Source organism: Drosophila kikkawai, chromosome 3R (assembly GCF_030179895.1).
Source record: "Drosophila kikkawai strain 14028-0561.14 chromosome 3R, DkikHiC1v2, whole genome shotgun sequence".
Lineage (NCBI taxonomy): Eukaryota > Metazoa > Arthropoda > Insecta > Diptera > Drosophilidae > Drosophila > Drosophila kikkawai.
Window position 1 is genome coordinate 4233338 of NC_091731.1, and position 21494 is coordinate 4254831.

Consider the following 21494-nt stretch of genomic DNA (forward strand, 5'->3'; position numbering starts at 1 on the left):
ATACACCAACGAGCCACCACCGCCGTGGGCTTCAGCCCAGAAACTGCAAGAAGAATTAGATTTCCTAAAAACGGAAGTGAAAAGGCCGGCACCAAAAAGCCCAGCCACAACTTGCACCGCCACTAAACGTATAAAAACGACACACAGTGATATAACCAAACCTCCACTTCGAAAGCCAACCCCGGAAAAACAACAAACCTGTCCGGCCGACTGCCCAGGACCCCTCTACACCGCTGAATGCAAATATACATGCATGAAGCAAAATAATTAACCTGTGCGAAGACCAGCACCGGTACCGCCTGAGCCCATAGGCCCAGGACAACTGCAGCTGAATAATAACCTGTGCGAAGACCAGCACCGGTACCGCCTGAGCCCATAGGCCCAGGACAACTGCAGCTGAATAATAACCTGTGCGAAGACCAGCACCGGTATCGCCTGAGCTCATAGGCCCTGGACAGCAGCAGCCGATAGCACAAGTGTGAGGGGCAGGCCGCCTCTTACACCTTCGAGGGAGCGTCAGCGAAGCCAGGCCGGCGACGACCAGCTGACGCGGACGACACTGGACTCCGGAGAAGCAGAATATACAAAACTTTGCACTGCGTTGCATAATTTTTTGCGAGTGTACTGCGATGCACCTTTTTTTTTTACACCCACCTTGTAAAATTGAGCGGAACCCTTTCTGTCCGATTAGTAGTGTAGCCTGTAAAGCTATGCGAAAAACTAGGTAGGAATTTTGTAAAACCAGATGCGCGATAACGCGATTAACAAATTCCCAATAGAACCACACACTAATAGAATCAGTAAAATTTTTATAGACATCCAAAATAACACTGTGTATAAACCCAAAGTATCCGAAACAACAACAAAAATGACGCTTGACATTAAAACAGTGGATTCCACTGCTAATGTTATAAACAAGGTAGAGTCGAGCAATATTAATCTATACTGGGTACACATACTTTTAATAATCATTGTTGTTATTATGTGCGCTAATTTTTTTTACAAGATATACAAGGTGCATAATAAGTGCCTGAAAAAGAAATATATGAGCCGGGGTAACGACCTGGATAAAATCTAATTAGAACGCATAAATAATAGCAATGATTAAATAAACAACATAATAATAATAAAAAACACAACAACACAAACACGTCACCTTCTTATCAATGGTTAAATGGATTGGAATGCAATCTTTAAAGATTTATCCGATATCAAGACAAATTTCAACAGGTCCTACAAATCTTTAGCTCAGAATAGGCCAATCCAGAAAAATACAGTCAAAAAACACGTCTGGATATTGGTAGAGTGCTTCAATGCGGCACGATTATTAATATACGAGCATAGAGATAGGCTAACTCAGGACCACTGGACACAAGTATCTACACTTCTGATACGCCTCCGATCCCAGTTGATAATTGTTAGACAGAAATTCGGTTTGGATATATCAATACCAACCATATTAACACTACCAGTAGCAGCCTCAGTTGCACTTGACCCCGAAACAGACAACGAACAATCTGAGGAACCACCTGAAGAGAGCCCGAAAATAGAAGAAGAAGATTTAACTAATCTTACTATTCCGGCAACTTACACTGATCTGGAATCAGAAGATTCAGACGCTTCAGACACCTCAGAGGACAACAAGTTAAATACTACGGTAACCATGGCCGATGAAGCAATTGCCCAAAGGGCATATATCAGGGAAATTTCTGGTGCCATACCGGAATTCAATGGTCAAAAACTCCACCTCCAACGATTCATAACGGCCCTGAAGTTAGTAAATCTAACTAAAGGGACATTTGAACACATCGCTGTAGAGGTTATCAAGTCTAAAATTGTTGGATCCACATTATATAGGGTTCAAAATGAGACAACCATAAACGACATAATCAAAAAACTTCAGGACACAGTAGTCGGCGAAACATCCGATGTAATAAAGGCCAAAATGGCCAAGACTGTCCAGAAAGGCAAAACTGCCGAGAAGTTCACAACTGACATTGACAATTTACGGAAGCTCCTCGAAGCTTCGTATATCAATGAAGGCCTCTCAGCCGAACACGCTGATAAATTCAGCACAAAGGAAGCCATCTCCACAATGGTCAAAAATTGTGAGCATGGCCGACTTAAGACAATATTGGAAGCTGGCAACTTCACGACAATGAATGAAGCCGTCACTAAGTATATACAATGTAGTACTGAAATGACGGGTAATGCCAACACCATTTTGTATGCGCAAAGAGGTAACTATCGCGGTAACAATTACAGAAATAATTATCGCGGTAGAGGTAATAGCCGGGGTTACTACCGAAATAATGGCTATAACCAAAACAACCAGAATAACGGTTATAACCGCAGCTATAATAATAATAACAATAATTATTATAGAGGAAACAACCGTGGCGGAAACAACCGCAGCGGAAACAACAGCGGATCAAACCAAAATAACCGTAATAATCAGAACAATGTCCGATTGGCCCAAACCAATTCGGAAAACCAGACAAACCCTTCAGATATTTAGAGCAAACCACTAGCTCTATAAAAACCGTCAACCTGAATCTAAGCATTTTTATAAAAATCAAAAATGAAAGCACACGCAAAAGTTATACTGTGTTACTTGATACTGGTGCAGATATATCTATATTAAAAGATAATATAGATAAATTTGAGATAATCAATGATAAAGTACACACCGAAATATCGGGAATAGGCGAAGGAACAATATCTTCAACAGGCTTAGCCAGTGTAGAACTCACTAATGGCAAATATATCATCCCACACGACTTTTATTTAGTCGACCAAAGTTTCCCAATACCTTGCGATGGCATATTAGGTATTGACTTCATAAAACAATACAATTGCCAACTAGATTTCACCCAAAGAGGCGACTCACTAATTCTTCGTCCAGATAACTTAAATTGTCCAATTAAATTGCAAATACTTCACTCTTGTGAAAGTAATGCCACACGTTCCGAAGTTGTCCGAGAAATACAAATTCCCTCAGCAGAAAATCAAATTCTGATATTAAATCAGGAAATTGATGAAGGAATTTATATCGCAAACACGATATCCGACCACAATAATACTTTTGTCCGTATAATAAATACAACGAATGCCACAAAAATCGTAAGCTTAAATAATATTAAATATGAAACTTTGAGTAATTATGATATAATAAAAGAAAATAACGAAGGAAGAGATGAATTCGTTATGAGTAAATTAACCAAAAACTTCCCGCCTTTATTCAAATATCAATTAAAAGACTTGTGCACCAAATACACAGACATATTCGGACTTGAAACCGAATCAATAACAACAAATAACTTTTACAAGCAAAAGCTTAGACTAAAGGATGACGAGCCAGTATATATAAAAAATTACCGAAGTCCGCACAGCCAAGTGCAAGAAATTCAAGCCCAAGTACAAAAGCTGATAGACGACAAGATAGTCGAACCATCAGTCTCCCCTTACAATAGCCCACTCTTATTAGTTCCAAAGAAGTCCCTCCCGGACTCTGACAAGAAGAAATGGCGATTAGTAATTGACTATCGTCAAATCAATAAAAAACTATTGTCAGATAAATTCCCTTTACCTAGAATTGATGATATTCTAGATCAGCTAGGTAGAGCTAAATATTTTTCATGCCTAGACTTAATGTCTGGTTTCCACCAAATTGAACTTGAAAAAAGTTCCAGGGATATAACGTCATTTTCAACGAGCAATGGCTCGTATCGCTTCACGCGATTACCATTTGGCTTAAAAATAGCCCCAAATTCATTCCAGAGAATGATGACTATTGCTTTCTCGGGATTAGAACCGTCTCAAGCATTTCTTTATATGGATGACTTAATAGTCATAGGATGTTCCGAAAAACACATGCTTAAGAACCTAACTGATGTTTTTGAGACATGTAGGAAACACAACCTAAAGTTACATCCTGACAAATGTTCATTTTTCATGCATGAAGTCACATTTTTGGGACATAAATGCACTGATAAAGGAATCTTGCCTGATGACAAAAAATATGACGTAATAAAAAACTATCCAGTCCCGCATGACGCGGACAGCGCTAGACGATTCGTTGCATTTTGCAATTACTATAGGCGCTTTATAAAAAATTTTGCCGATTATTCTCGTCACATAACTAGGTTATGCAAAAAAGATGTAAAATTCGAATGGACATCGGAATGCCAGAATGCCTTCGATCATCTTAAAACGGCACTCATAAATCCAACCTTGTTACAATATCCAGATTTTTCAAGAGAATTCTGTATAATAACTGATGCAAGTAAACAAGCGTGTGGAGCGGTTTTAACTCAAAACCATAACGGACTCCAACTTCCAATTGCATACGCATCGAGATCCTTTACTAAAGGAGAAAGTAACAAGAGTACTACTGAGCAGGAATTAGCTGCTATTCATTGGGCTATAAAACATTTTCGACCATATATTTATGGCAACCACTTCACTATTAAAACGGATCATAGACCATTAACATATTTGTTTTCAATGGTAAATCCAAGTTCCAAATTGACACGTATGAGGCTTGAATTAGAGGAATTCGATTTTACGGTAGAATACCTGAAGGGCAAAGATAATTACGTAGCTGATGCGTTATCAAGAATAACCATCAAAGAATTACAACAAATCACAGGATCGATAAATAAAGTCACTACAAGATATCAAAGTAGACAAAAATTCCGCGCGGAACATCAAGAAAAAGAATTGCCAACGCAATCTCTGAGTAAAGCTTCTAAGCCCAACGTTTACGACGTCATAAACAATGACGAAGTACGTAAAGTAGTGACCTTGCATATAAAAGATATGTTGTGTTTATTTAAACATGGCAAGAAAATTATTGCAAGATATGAAGTTAGCGATCTATATACTAATGGAGTTATCGACTTAGGTCAATTTTTCCAAAGGCTTGAAATGCAAGCCGGTATACATAGTATCAGCCAATTCAAAGTGGCACCGTGGGAAAATATCTTTGATACAATATCAATAGATAATTTCAAATTAATGGGCAATAAAATACTGAAAACATTAAGAGTAGCGCTACTCAACCCGGTGACCCTAGTATCAAAAGATACAGAGAAAGAAGCTATTTTGTCTACGCTACATGATGATCCAATACAAGGAGGTCACACAGGCATTACAAAAACCTTGGCCAAGGTCCAGAGACACTATTACTGGAAAAATATGTCCAACGACATAAAAGAGTACATAAGAAAATGTCCGAAATGCCAGAAATCAAAAATAACAAAACACACTAAGACCCCTTTAACAATTACAGACACCCCAACACATGCATTTGACAGAGTGATAGTGGATACCATCGGACCACTACCAAAATCTGAAAATGGTAACGAGTACGCAGTCACATTAATATGTGATCTAACGAAATATTTAGTTGCAATACCGATTCCAAATAAAAATGCTAATACCATAGCAAAAGCTATATTTGAATCTTTTATTTTGAAGTACGGTCCAATGAAGACGTTCATTACGGACATGGGAACCGAATATAAGAATTCAATCATAGATGATTTGTGCAGATATATGAATATCAAGAATATCACATCAACAGCACACCACCACCAGACCGTTGGAACAATAGAAAGAAGTCACAGAACTTTCAATGAGTACATACGATCTTACATATCGGTTGATAAAACTGATTGGGACGTATGGCTTCAATATTTTGTCTTCTGTTTCAACACGACCCCCTCTATGGCACATACATATTGTCCATATGAGTTAGTGTTCGGTAAAACAAGTAATTTACCGAAACACTTCAATAGCATAGATAGTGTAGAACCACTTTATAATATAGATGACTATGCTAAGGAATCTAAGTATAGGTTAGAACTAGCTTATAAAAGAGCTAGAACAAAACACACTAAGACCCCTTTAACAATTACAGACACCCCAACACATGCATTTGACAGAGTGATAGTGGATACCATCGGACCACTACCAAAATCTGAAAATGGTAACGAGATGCAGTCACATTAATATGTGATCTAACGAAATATTTAGTTGCAATACCGATTCCAAATAAAAATGCTAATACCATAGCAAAAGCTATATTTGAATTTTTTATTTTGAAGTACGGTCCAATGAAGACGTTCATTACGGACATGGGAACCGAATATAAGAATTCAATCATAGATGATTTGTGCAGATATATGAATATCAAGAATATCACATCAACAGCACACCACCACCAGACCGTTGGAACAATAGAAAGAAGTCACAGAACTTTCAATGAGTACATACGATCTTACATATCGGTTGATAAAACTGATTGGGACGTATGGCTTCAATATTTTGTCTTCTGTTTCAACACGACCCCCTCTATGGCACATACATATTGTCCATATGAGTTAGTGTTCGGTAAAACAAGTAATTTACCGAAACACTTCAATAGCATAGATAGTGTAGAACCACTTTATAATATAGATGACTATGCTAAGGAATCTAAGTATAGGTTAGAACTAGCTTATAAAAGAGCTAGAGTAATGCTAGAATCGAATAAGAATAGGAATAAATTATTGTACGACCATAGGGTTAATGATATAGATATATCAGTAGGCGACCAGGTTTTGTTAAAAAACGAAACAGGTCATAAGTTAGACGTTAAATACACCGGTCCTTACGTAGTAACGGAAATAGGTGATAGGGATAACATAGTAATAGCCAATGATAAACGTAAGACACAAACAGTTCATAAGGATAGGTAAATCTTCATTTCATAATTTGCATTTAGTATGGCCATACACACTCATAAATTCACACTCATATCTACACATTAATACACTTACACAATACAAAAAAAAAAAAAAAAAAAAAAAAAAAAAAAAAACAAAACTAAAAAAAAAAGGTCATAAACATTGAGTGGCCGAAATATGAACCGATCGCTAAGGCTTAGCCTGCACTCAGAAAGTGCTAGTGTCGGCATATTTGCATCGAATGGACTACACGCGCATACCCCCTCGCGCCTCCACTCGTGAGCGCATAGCCAATGTACATAAGTACATTTACTTATACATAAGAATACTTATACATAACCGTCTCTCTGCCGCCGCCTGTGAGCAGCGCAGCTCCGAGACCTAGCTTATATTATAACTTAAGGAATACTGTAAGATCACTAACTCTTGGAGCCTTGGAGCGGCATCATAGCTGCACCTATAAACCAACTGTTGAACCCTGGAGCGGCACCATGGCCGCACCAAGATAAAAACCCAAATATAAAGTTCTAATAAAAATCATTCAAAAAATTTAAAACTAAACTCCAGGACTTATCCTTGGGAGGAATTGTGGTTGGCGGAACAAACTTATTTCAGGTTGCAGAGGAGACTCGCGCTCGAAATACCGAAGCACGCTCTCAGAGAAGGCGTAGTGAACGAGTTCGAGCGCGGGAACGAGTGAATGATGATGATCCGAGGAGAGTCGACGACAGCAGTTGCAAAATACTGCGGATCACGCTGCTTGGAGATCGCAGGAGGAAAACCGCGGGCCTGAACGCGCCCGGGATGCTGCAGCACATGCACTTGCCAGGCAGAACTCCGAGGAGCGTCGACGACAGCAGTTGCAAAATACTGCGGATCACGCTGCTTGGAGATCGGTCGAGGAAAACCGCAGGCCAGAACGTGCTCGAGATGCTGCATCTCATGCACTCGCCAGGCAGAACTCCGAGGAGCGTCGACGACAGCAGTTGCAAAATACTGCGGATCACGCTGCTTGGAGATCGCAGGAGGAAAACCGCGGGCCTGAACGCGCCCGGGATGCTGCAGCACATGCACTTGCCAGGCAGAACTCCGAGGAGCGTCGACGACAGCAGTTGCAAAATACTGCGGATCACGCTGCTTGGAGATCGGTCGAGGAAAACCGCAGGCCAGAACGTGCTCGAGATGCTGCATCTCATGCACTCGCCAGGCAGAACTCCGAGGAGCGTCGACGACAGCAGTTGCAAAATACTGCGGATCACGCTGCTTGGAGATCGCAGGAGGAAAACCGCGGGCCTGAACGCGCCCGGGATGCTGCAGCACATGCACTTGCCAGGCAGAACTCCGAGGAGCGTCGACGACAGCAGTTGCAAAATACTGCGGATCACGCTGCTTGGAGATCGGTCGAGGAAAACCGCAGGCCAGAACGTGCTCGAGATGCTGCATCTCATGCACTCGCCAGGCAGAACTCCGAGGAGCGTCGACGACAGCAGTTGCAAAATACTGCATCGCACGCACTTGCCAGGCAGAACTCCGAGGAGCGTCGACGTCAGCAGTTGCAAAATACTGCGGATTACGCTGCTTGGAGATCGCAGGAGGAAAACCGCGGGCCTGAATGCGCTCGGGATGCTGCAGCACATGCACTTGCCAGGCAGAACTCCGAGGAGCGTCGACGACAGCAGTTGCAAAATACTGCGGATCACGCTGCTTGGAGATCGCTCGAGGAAAACCGCGGGCCTGAACGTGCTCGGGACGCTGCAGCACATGCACTTGCCAGGAGTAACTCCGAGGAGCGGCGACGAGAGCAGGTGCAAAACACCCTCTCTCGCTTTAACCGAAGAGCACAAGAGGAAAATAGGAGGACTGAGCGAGCACGAGATGCCGAAGTCCGCAGAATTGCTAGGAACAACCCAATAATTAGGGCACGGGAACAACATAGGAACACAATCCATCATCGGAACACTAGGCTTCAGAGGAGACTTCGGGAGCAGCAAATTCAGGAAATGGCTGAGGAGCGGCTCCTAACATACAGGTCCATTTCTCAAAATCGCCAGGCTGAATCTGCAAGGCAGTCACAGCGTAATATAGCTTCTAGAGCAGAACTATCCCCAGATGAAAGACATGATCATCGGGAACGCCAACGCCAAAGAAACCGAGCCTCTGCTAGGGAACAATATCGACGGAATATAAAAGATGGACCAACTCAATGCTGTGTGTGCTGTGGAGGAACATGGTTTCCATCGCAGATAAATGGTTTAAAGAAAAATTCCATATCTGCAAAGTATCCAAATTTAAATGTAGACAATGCATTTTATTTAAGTAGGAAATTCCCGAGTCCGTCAGGCAAATATCAGTTTTGCAGCACATGTCGTCAGAGTGTTTCAAAGGGTAAATTACCATCCCGTTGCCTCTCTAATGGCTTTGACTTCCCAGATATCCCTGAGTGCCTTAAAAATTTAACATGCCTTGAGGAGCGCCTTATTTCTCCACGAATTCCTTTTATGCGTATTATCTCCCTAGGCTATGAAAGGCAATGCGGAATTAGAGGTGCAGTAGTTAATGTTCCGATTTCGGTACCTGATACTGTAAACGCACTTCCCCGTTCCTTTGATGCGACTCATGTCATACAGGTGCACCTTAAAAGGAAGCTAGAGTATTCCCACAATTTCATGACTGAAACAATTCGACCCGCTCGGGTCCTTGAAGCTGTTCGTTATTTAGTTAACACTGAGCTTTACAGAAAGCACAATATTGCTTTTAATGGGAGTTGGCTTACTCAAATGGGAGATCGAGAAGAAATCCCTTTTATCGCAGATGAAGCCGACCGAGAGGAGGTGGAACAGCTCTTACGCCAACTACCCAATTCTCAATTAAATCGACCAGAAGAAGATTTAAATCCAGGCGGTCATGAAACCCTTTTAGAAAATAATGACACTGCTCTTCAACGTATAGCTTTGGCCCCCGGAGAAGGGCGCCTGCCAACTAATTTAACCCTCGATGAAGATGCAGAAGAACTTTCGTTCCCAACAATCTCTTGCGGTGCTGTTTTCAAAGCAAAAACCACCTACGCAAAAAAAGCAAGATCGCAAATTCGTTTTTACGATCGTCGTTGTGCAGTAGTACCTAAAGTACTTTATATGTACAAATTTTACGAAATGCAGCGAATTCAAAATTCAATCTCCATTGCCCTTCGTAAAAAATCAGGTTCCGTAACTGCTGCCAATGTGATGGATAATTCGTTTGTTGACAACCTTGTACAGCATGACGACGGATATCACATTCTTAGAGGTCTTCGATCCGCCCCAGCTCATTGGGAAGCTGAGAAAAAAAAAGGTCATAGCTATGAAAAGGCAATTTGGGCTGCCTACTTTTTTTATAACTTTTTCCGCTGCGGAATCCAAATGGAATGAACTTTTGGTTATTCTTTCTCGTCTATTGGATAATAGAAATATTACAGAAGACGAAGCGGCAACTCTTTCTACCGCCGAAAAGGCTAGATTAATTAGATCTGACCCAGTAACATGCTCCCGATACTTCGACTTTAGGTTTCGACAATTAATTAAATTGTTCAAAAGCTCCGAAATTTTTGGCGAGTTTACTCTGGTCCATTATTATTGGAGGATAGAATTCCAGCACAGGGGATCGCCCCATTCTCATGGAATGTACTGGTTCTCTGGCGCTCCAAAGCTAGAAGGACCAGAAAATTCCGATCAAGTGGTGAGTTTCATTGATCGTTTCATTACCACCACAGGGGACGATCCTGAATTGCAAGAAGTAATTTAATATCAGCGGCATAAACATAGTTCTTCGTGTTTAAGAGAACTGCGTGGCCAGGAATTCTGCAGGTTTCGAATGCCATACCCTCCAATGCCAGAAACAATGGTTTTGTTTCCGTTAGAAGACAACGAACCCAATGTTGAACATTTTAAAGAAATTTTTAAAAAAATTAAAGAGCTTTTAAAGTCTACTTCCGACGAAGAAGAAGCCGTCTTTAATAACTTTGAAAATTTTCTTAGTCATCTACAGATAAGTCTTGATGAGTACAAGTTCGCCATCCGATCAAGCTTAAAAAAGCCTCAGGTATTTCTCCGCCGCAAATTTTCCGATAGGTTAGTAAACGCTTATAATAGGGATATCCTTGGCCTACATAGGGCAAACATGGATATACAGTTTATCTTAGATGCATTTGCCTGTTGTAGTTATATAATTAACTACATAAACAAATCCAACCGTGGGGTGTCGAAACTGCTTAGAGAAGCCATGACTGAAATAAGCCATGGAAATATTTCAGTTAAAAGAAAAAGGCAGCATCTCGGGAGCAAATTCATTAATGCTACCGAAATATCAGCCCAAGAAGCAGCCTACAATATTTTAGGATTACACATGTCTGAGGCAAGTGAAGGAAATATTTTTGTAAACACTTGCCATCCAGATAAAAGAGTTGGATAGTGCGATCTAATAGAGAATTAGAGCAGCTTCCTGAGAACTCAACTGACATTTTTGAGCAAAACTTGCTTGATCGGTACGTGCAGAGGCATGGAGACTTAGAATCGATATGCCTTGCAGAATTTGCAGCTTGGTACAAATTTTCCAAGGTAAACGCACCAAGAGAACCGTCCAACGAAGATTATGATGAAGCGATCGACTTGGATCAAAATGAAGAAAATCCCATTTCTGGCCAAAGCTACCAACTGCTAGATGGAACTGGGAGCGTCAAAAGACGTAGGCATGCCTTAATTCTTAGATGGGTTCGCATTAGCATAAACTCTTCCCCGTCGGATTACTTTAGAGAGCACGTAATGCTCTTCTTCCCATGGAGAAATGAAGAGACTGAACTTATTTCGAATGACAATGAAATGACATTCAGAAATAATTACGAAATCATTAAGCGCAACAAAGAGCAATATGATGTGTTTGATGATATGGAACTAGAGAGAGTTCTTCAAGATTTTGAAAATTTTGACAGAGAAGATAATGGGCTTCCTCCTCAGGAGCCTGCCTCTCAATATCTAGATGAAGAATTTAGAGCCTTGGCGGTACCAAACGTCGAACGAAACGTAAATGTACTCCAAGATGACAATGCCGTAAATAACACAGAAGATGGCGAACTTCAACTAATTAGACTTCCCCCGTTAGTATCTGATGATAACCTTTGCTCGCTGTCCAGGTCACTTAACGCTAAGCAACGTCTGTATTATGCCCACGTAATGCATAATATAGCAGCCAAAAAAATATTTTATGAATATGTTGGCGGAGGTGCTGGAGTAGGCAAAAGCAGACTGATTTCAACGATATATCAGTCTATAACTTGGAGAGCTAATAAGCTACCGGGAGCAACTGATTCTGCAAAGGTCTTACTTTGTGCTCCCACTGGAAAAGCAGCTTTTGGAATTGGAGGACTTACACTTCATTCCGTTTTCTCACTTCCAGTGAATCAAACATCAGGTCCTTTAAGACTTTAAGCAATGACTCCATAAACACGATGCATTGCAAGCTAATAGACCTCCAATTAATTATTATCGATGAAATCTCGATGGTCGGATCTAAAGCTCTAGCATATTTAGATCAAAGACTTCGACAAATTTTTAGAAGCCAAGACGTAATTTTTGGGGGTAAGTCTATTATAGTGTTTGGAGATCTTAAGCAGCTGTGCCCAGTAGGAGATCGGTGGATAGTCCTAGAGAATATCTCAAATCCGTATAATATTCTGGCTGGCACAAACCTCTGGAGTAATTTTAGGTTTTTCGAGCTAACAGAAATAATGAGGCAACGGGACGATCATGCATTTGCTTTGGCTTTGAATAACATGTCAGAAGCTAACATGACAGATGCAGATGTGGTGCTTTTTAGGCAAAGAGTTGTCACGCCAACCGACGTTCCGGATGAAGCAATCCACTTATTTGCTTCCAATGACGAGGTTAATCAGTACAACGCCTTAAAGCTCGCTCAAATCCCCACAGAAGAGTTCGTTTCAACTGCCATAGATACTGTGAAATCAGCTAATATGTCAGTACGAAATAAAGAAACAACTCTCAGAAATGCCCAAAATATGAAATCGTCCGAAACCCAGGGTCTGCCATATATTTTGCGTCTTAAAACAACAGCAAAGTATATGGTTACCGTCAATATAGATACAAATGATGGACTGGTAAACGGGGCAACAGGCCAATTAATGCAGATTGACAACTGCATGGTAAACAACGTTGGATTGGTAAGAAAACTTTGGATTAAGTTTTCAGATCCTACAGTTGGTGCCATGGCCAGGTCAAAAGTTAGGAGAAATGATCACCCAGATTGGACTCCTATTGAAAAAACAGCTCGAGTCTTCCAATGCGGAAGCTCAGAACATTCTTCTGTTGATCGAAAGCAATTCCCTGTTGTTCCTGCTGAGGCTATAACTATACATAAAAGCCAAGGAGCCACCTACAGCAAAGTCGCTGTGCACCTTAAAAGGGGCATTAAGCGAGCTTCGCTTTACGTAGGCTGCAGCAGAGCAACAAGCGCATCGGGTCTCTTCCTTTTAGGAGACTTTGTTCCTCCAACTAGATTTGGAGCTACAAATGTCCAAGCAGAGCTAGGAAGCTTGAGAGGAGAAAAGGCCTTGACTACGCAGTATGAATTCTTGGTCAATGGGGATAATACCATCTCAATGTATTATCACAATATTGAGTCCCTTCGCGCTCATCGCGAAGACATTGCCAATGACCAAATTATTTGTTCTGCGAACTTTCTGTGTTTTGTTGAAACCTGGACTCTTCCCCACGAAGAGTACAACTTAAGGGATTTCGACATTATCAGAAGAATTGATAGCAATCGGTTAAATGGTATTGGGAAAAACGGAATACTTATTTATGCCAAACAAAGTATTTCGTCAAATGTGCAGTTTCTTTTTGAGACAAAGAAATGGCCAACACCCAGAGCAACCTATCAATCGATTGCTTTTAAATATCTTGACACGTCATTTATAATTGTTTATAGGAGTCCCGGATATCCTATTGAAAGATTTCGTAATGAAATTAAATCAGACGTTGAGAGAGTTTGAAGAATGAATATTAATAAAGTTGTTTTATTAGGAGACTTTAATATCTGCAGATCCTCAGCGGGCGATGTTTTGGAGGAATTTTTGAATGGACATAATCTTTTGCCATTAAATAATTCTGAAACAACGAAACAGCAAACTCAAATTGATTGGAAATTTTGTGACTCCCGAGTTCCAGAAGCTGTTGCCCTGACATGTAAAACACCCTACAGCCATCATGATGGAATTTTTTTTTAATATAGCTTTTAGGAGAGTATTCTTAAGTTATTTGATTAGGTATAAGTAGAATTTTTTTTTTCCCCCCTCGTGGATTGAGACCTTGTCGTGGTGAGGGGACTTAGTACGTGAATTTTAAACAAAATATATCACTGAAACTAACCGCAATCCTTATATAAATCATTTTTTATTTTTTTACTTACTGCAAGGGTATTTAAACTTCGGTAAGCCGAAGTTAGCTTCCTTTCTTGTTTTGGTTGGTGATAGCGGGAACTGCTGATAGGGAGTCGGTGCAAATGGCATATTTGCCTGGCAATTTGGTGTAAATTTGCATGGCTTCCTGGATTGCTATTATCTCGCTCAAAAGTACTGAGGAGTAAATAGGTAGAAGTCCGATTTTAATTATTTCGCTTTCACTTGTGATGCTGTAGGTTATTATAGTTTCCTCGTTCTTTTCTTCTTTCGTTTTAACGCGTCTATCTAGTTCGCGATTCGTGCCGTACGTCACACGGCTGCGCCCCTCGGTCGGTTGGGTGGGAGGTAGAAGCGGGACCCCGCTCAAAAAAAAAAAAAAAAAAAAATTTTGTCGGAGGATTTGGAACCGTCAGTATAGATAAAGGTGTGGTTAGGGTACGAGAGTTTTAGAGAGTGGAAGAGTTGTTGGTATACAGTTGGGGCTGTTGTGTTTTTATTAAAATTCGAGAGGGAGGTGTTTGTGGCGTTGAGGACATTTGACATGTTAAATTTCTTTTAGGTATTTTTCTTTATTGGGAGGTAAGGGATGGAGTTAAATTTGCATATCTTTATTATTTCATCTATTGTACTGGGGTATCTATAGGTCTTTTTTGCGGGTTTGGTTAAAGTTTTTACTGGTGTATCTGTGGCTTGGATTAAGTTTTTGGAGAGTTTGCTCGATTGTATTAATGTCGGCATCTGTCAGTAAGTTGTTTATGGGTGTGGAGCGGAATGCCCCCAATGCTGATCTAGTTGCGGAGTTTCGTGGGGTTTTTAGGCCATTGAGTTGGAATTTGGGTGCGCGTCCATATATAGGAAAGCAGAAGTGTATTTTTGATAAAATAATAGATTTGACAATTTGGATTAGTGATGTTGTGTCGGTGTTGTATTTGAGGGAGGAAAGGTGTTTAATTATCCCTAGAGGTTTGGCAAGTTCTGATTTTAGTTTGCTGATGTGGAAGTTCTAGTTGTATCTGTTGTTTGTTGTAAGTCCTAAGATTTTAAGAGTGTTTGTGATTGGAATTTGTGTCACCTGAGATTATCTCGACTTTACAATTGTGTTTGCGGCAGATATGTAGTATTTGGCATTTTTCCTTTGAAAGGACTGAACCGGATCTTGAGCACCATTCGTCAATTTGGTTAAAGATGGTTGATAGGTTGGTTGTGGGATTTTTTTGTTTATTGTGTTGGATGATAAGGTTGAAGTCGTCAGCGTAAGCGCATAATTAAATTCTTTTGAGATTGAAATGATATTAGATTAGGAATTGTATGCTAGCAGGAAGAGAATTACTGAGATGGGTTAGCCTTGTGGTTTTGTCTATGTATTCTGCTATTATTTTACCTCTACTGTTTTGTTTTGGTGAACCCCAGTACGGGTGCCAACTGTTAAAGTCACCCAGCAACAGCGTGTGGGCGTTTTGTGCCAACACTACCGAACAGGAAGTTGCTTGTTCTTGACGCCCCTTGCGCTGCCGCGCTGAAGCAGCCACGACACGATCGAACGTATCCATACTTGAGTAGCAGTAGATTAGTTTTGAATTTATGTAAAATTATTTAAGAATATTAACTTACAATTCCTTTCGTTTAGCATATTTTGTGGAAAATCTGACAAATATATTTATGTGATTTTCCACCATTTAAATTAAGATATACAGCTACTCATAATAGTCATCAGGCCTGCTTATATCGATGGATATTGCGTAAGTACAGCATAGCCGTGAATCAATCATAAACCCCACATATTATATATACTCGCCAGGTTCCACATAAAATCATAAGATAACCTCGATTTCTTAACTTTCAATGTAATTAATGTTATTTCGTTCGGATTAGAAGAGGTTATAAGTTTAGATATCGGATAAATTCCAAAAATAGTTTAACGTAGAGATAAGCAAATGCAAGAATCTGATGTCATTAAGGGTCCTTTCGGGTATTTTTTTTTTTTTTTTCGCGCGGGGTCCCGCTTTCACCTCCCGCCCAACCGACCGAGGGGCGCAGCCGCGTGACGTACGGCACGAATCGCGAACTAGATAGACGCGGTGAATGAAGGAAGAAAAGAACGAGGAAACGTTACGAGAGTACAAAAATAAAATTTAATAAGAAAAAAATATAATATAATAATATATATAAGTAAAAACGCATGCAAAATAAATATAAAACAAGAAAGGAAGCTATTGGAAATGTTGAATGCTTTATTTACGAGTTTAAGAATACAAAATTAGGAGAGTCGCGTCTACACGTTGCGGAATTTCAGAACAGAATCATCGATACTCGATATGCGATACTCGATATGAAGTTGCTCGCAGGCAACTATCGGAATCGGCTGACAGACGCCGTTGCCATATACTCTATATTTCTAACACTCCTTCTCAACGCTGTTTGTCATTTTACAGGATAACTAAAGTACATAATTTACAGCAAACCCATCATATTAATACATTTCAAGTGCTTAACTTTGCTCAAATTCTTAGTTAACACATCTGCCATCATGTTTTCTGTTGATACATATCTCAAATCTATGATTTTTTCCTTAAAAATATCTCTTACATGATGATACCTAATATCTATATGCTTGCTGCGCGCGTGATATACAGGATTCTTTACTAGGCACTGCGCGCTTTGGTTATCACTGTGTATAACAATCGGTGGGACTTCACCAAGACCCATCTCACTCCAAAGCTTACGGATATATACTGCTTCCTTTGCCGCTGAAGAAAGTGCAATATACTCGGCTTCTGTGGTACTGAGAGCTACCACGGGCTGCTTCTTGGACTCCCAATTGATCGCTGCGCCTGCTACCAAAAATGTCCAGCCAGTGAAGGACTTCCGGTCGCTGTCATCTCCAGCCCAGTCAGCGTCCACATAACAGTAGACAGCCTGTCCAGTTCGCTGATAGTTCAACTGGAACGTCTTCGTAACCTGTAGGTACCTCAAGACACGCTTGGCACACACCATGTGCTCTTGATGAGGATCCGAGTTCCGCTGCGCAAGCTTCGCCACGGAATGTAGTATATCTGGCCTCGTAGTTATAGCCAAATACATGAGCGAGCCTATCAGGGACTGGTATTCAACCTGATTCGCTCTCATGCACTCCTTCTTGGTGCATCGAACTTGGTAGCCAGCTTCAAGGGGTAGATTGGATGCCTTACAGTTTTGCATCCCGTAGTCTTCCAATAAGGCCTCTATGTACTGCTTATGACCCACTCGAACACTGCCAACTTCGCCATCACGCTCAATTTCCATTCCAAGGAAATGTTTCAGGATACCGCCATCGATAACATCGTACCTCTTGGATATAAGGTACTTGATCTCGCTCAGCTCAGCTTCTTAGTCGCTCGTAACTATGATGTCATCTACGTAGACTATGATAAAGCTCATTTGGTCACCTTGACCCCTTTTATAGATGCAGGGTTCGCTCGGACATGCTGAGAACCCCAACTGCAGGATGACTTCGTCCAGCTATTGCTATTCCACTCACGGCCACTTTGTTTTAGACCGTACAGCGATTTGTGCAGCTTAAGGACCTTTCCTGGATGCTTTTCGTCAGTAAACCCCTCAGGTTGTCTCATATACACCACATCATGGAGTTCACTGTTGAGATAAGCAGACGAAACATCATGCTGGTGCATATACTTACCACGTTCAACTGCTACAGCAATCATCATCCTTATTGATGAATATCTGGCCACCGGTGAAAACGTCTCAGAGTAGTTGATGCCATACTTTTGCCCACAGCCCTTTGCGACAAGCCGTGACTTCAGACGCTCCACATTTCCATGTTTATCTCGCTTTACCGCGAAGACCCACTTGCATCCAATGGCCTTCTCTCCCTCAGGTAACTCGACGAGTGTCCAAGTTTTCCTTTCTTGCAGGCTCTCAATTTCCTGCTGCATAGAATTCTTCCAGTCCTCTCGCATATTTGGAACTCAATGCATCGTTTACGCTTGCTGGAACCTCAATATCTCGTTTTATGACATTGACAGTCTGATACTCCTTTGGAGGTCTCCCACGCCGCCCAGTTCGAATCAGTTTTGTTCTCCCTGGACCCCGTTTATCGCTAAGCAGCACCTCTGCTTCTGGCAGCACATCTTCATCTGGAAACACCTCCTCTTCTGGCAGCACATCCTCATCTGGTTTATCTTCTTCTTCTGGTGGTTCTTCTCTGCTGACATCTGTGTTGAGCTCATTTTCGTCATACGCTGCAGTCTCTTCGATTTGAGGAGCAAAATTCGATTCTTTACTTTCTTGTTTCTGAAAGTACTCCAAAAATATTACGTCACGAGACTCTATAAGCTTTCCTGTACTAGGATTGTACCAACGGTAAGCAGCAGCCGTATTTGAGTACCCTACAAAAATGTACTCAATTCCCTTTGGTTGGAATTTACGAAAATGCTTCTTGTCCAAACCAATCGCTTTGACTCCGAATATCTTGAGATGAGATACACTTGGCTTCCGTCCGAACCAAGCTTCGAATGGTGTCATATCCCTCAACGATGATGACTCCGACCTGTTTCGCAAGTATGCTGCAGCAGCTACGGCTTCCGCCCAAAATGCTTCGTCCAAATTAGCGTACTGCAACATGCTCCGGGCCATCTCAACCAGTGTCCTCTTAGCCCTTTCCGCCACACCGTTTTGTTGAGGTGTATACGGTACAGTAAGCTCTCTCTTTATTCCATTGCTTACCAGGAACTGCGTAAATACTCCACTCAAGCACTCACGTCCATTATCGCTTCTCAAGATTTTAAGCTTTTTTCCAGTTTGTTTCTCCACCAAGGCTTTGAACTCCTTGAACTTTTCGAAAACTTCATCACGCGTCTTCAGGAAACAAACATGCATATATCGCGATTTATCGTCTATAAATGTCACGAAATACCGATTTCCACCATTTGATATTTTGCTCATCGGCCCGCAAATGTCTGTGTGTATACGTTGCAAAATATTATTCGCCCGATTCTCTGCAGCTTTAGGAAACGGCTTTACAGTTATTTTACACTTTGCACACGTTTCGCAAACATGATCTCGCATGTCACACTGATTCGCCTTTAGTCCACGCACCATGTTGTTTTTTATCATTTTATTTAGACTTCCAAAATTTAAATGTCCAAATCTGTAATGCCACTTAATTATTTCTGAGCCTTTCGCTTCTGCCGCAAAACATACACTCTTGTTTGGTTCTATCAAAAGCAAATCATTTTTCTTGTCGGCACTCCATTATTGTCCATTTTTGTTTATTATTTGCGCACTATTTCCAGAAAACTCTGCACGGAATCCATTTTCAACCGCTCTGGATACGGATAAAAAATTACACTGCAAACCTTTTACATAAAGTACATCTACTAGATCGATCGTACTTTTCTTCCACTGTATGCGCACTTTTCCAAGGCCTTCCGCCATGATGCTATTACTACCGGCCAACATTATTTTCTCTCTGTGTTCGGAATGTTATCGGAAAGTTATCGAAAAGTTATCGGGAAGTTATCGAAAAGCTATCGAAAAACTGTTATCGGAATGTTATCGGAAAGTTATCGAAAAGTTATCGGGAAGTTATCGAAAAGCTATCGAAAAACTGTTATCGGAATGTTTTCGGAAAGTTATCGAAAACTGGAACGATCGCGTCGTGGCGCCACTGTCTAAACACCAACCACTCTCTTTACGCTCTCCGAACTTCGGCCCGTACGAGAAAACTGAATAGTTGCCACTATTCTCCTTCTTTTCTCCTTATTTCTTTTCGTCCTTTCATTTTTCACGACAGTTAACCGCTATATGCCCTTGACGACCGCATATCCAACACGCTCTCTTGTTTTTGTTTTTGTTCTTTCATTCGGTTTTAACCGCACTCTTTTCATTTCGCGACGCGAACATTCTTGTTTCTTTCTCTCTCCTTCTTCCATCAATTTTATTTTTAGGAGATGCAACGACGGCAATCTGTCGCGCGTCTCGACAGCCCTGTTGGCCTATGTATTGCTAGAAGCTTCTCCCATGCTTCTGCTGAACGAACACAATGTTTCACATGGTTTATTTGAGACGGTTTTATGTGCAACATAATACTCGCAAGAGCTTTCTCGCCTTTCACATCAAATGCAGCCTTTACTTCTTGACTGTCATCTTCGTTTTTTACCAAACGACGGCAAACCACTGCCCACAAATCTGCGTATACCAAAACGCTTTTCATTTGTACAGCCCACGCGCTGTAATTTTCATCGTCCAGTCTTTCGATCGAATTCATACTCGGATTCATTTTTCCCGTGTTTAGTCGCGAAGCTGCTAACTCAGCCTTAAGTCCAGAACATTCCTCGCAGGGACAAGTTCACTTATTTACCGCGATTTGTAAATACGACCGCTAAAAACTCTTTGTATTCTTTTTGCGCAATGAACCATAACCTATTGGAAATGTTGAATGCTTTATTTACGTGTTTAGGAATACAAAATTAGGAGAGACGCGTCTACACGTTGCGGAATTTCAGAACAGAATCATCGATACTCGATATGCGATACTCGATATGAAGTTGCTCGCAGGCAACAATCGGAATCGGCTGACAGACGCCGTTGCCATATACACTATATTTCTAACAGAAGCTAACTTCGCCACGCCGAAGTTTGTATACCCTTGCAGATTGGTTTTATATACAAGGTGCGTTCCAAAGTAAACAGGACTTTTTTAATCTAGCACCCTCTAGTGGCGCCATCTATATGTCAACTGGTGCGTTAGAATCTGCTATCCTTTATCGACTTCCAGTACAAATTTCATGACATTTCATCTATTGGAAGTGAGGTTATTGCGTTTTAAGTGTCAGTATGTTTTTGTCATCGGTGCGAAAATGAGCTTCGAACAAAGAGCCTTAGTGTTTTAAAATTGGTAAAACTTTTACCGAAACGTTTCAATTGATAAAACAAATTTATGGCGACGATTGCCTATCCCGTGGCAGAGTGCACGAGGGGTTTCAACGTTTTCAAAGTGGTAATGAGGACATAAATGACGATGAACATGTGGACCAACCAAAATCCGTGAACACCGAAAATTCCATCGAAATTGTGCGAGAATTCATAAAAAATCAGCCGAAATCATCATTGAAATATATGGAAATAGAATTGAACATCTCCAAAACATCGATTTATCGCATTTTGACCGAACATTTGGCCTTACAAAAGGTGTGTGCACGGTTTGTTCCGCATAAATTGACTAACGTCCAAAAATTGCTCCGCTTGTGTCCGACTATTTGACGAAAAATCACATTTTAACCATCAACCACTCCCCGTATTCACCTGATATGGCACCG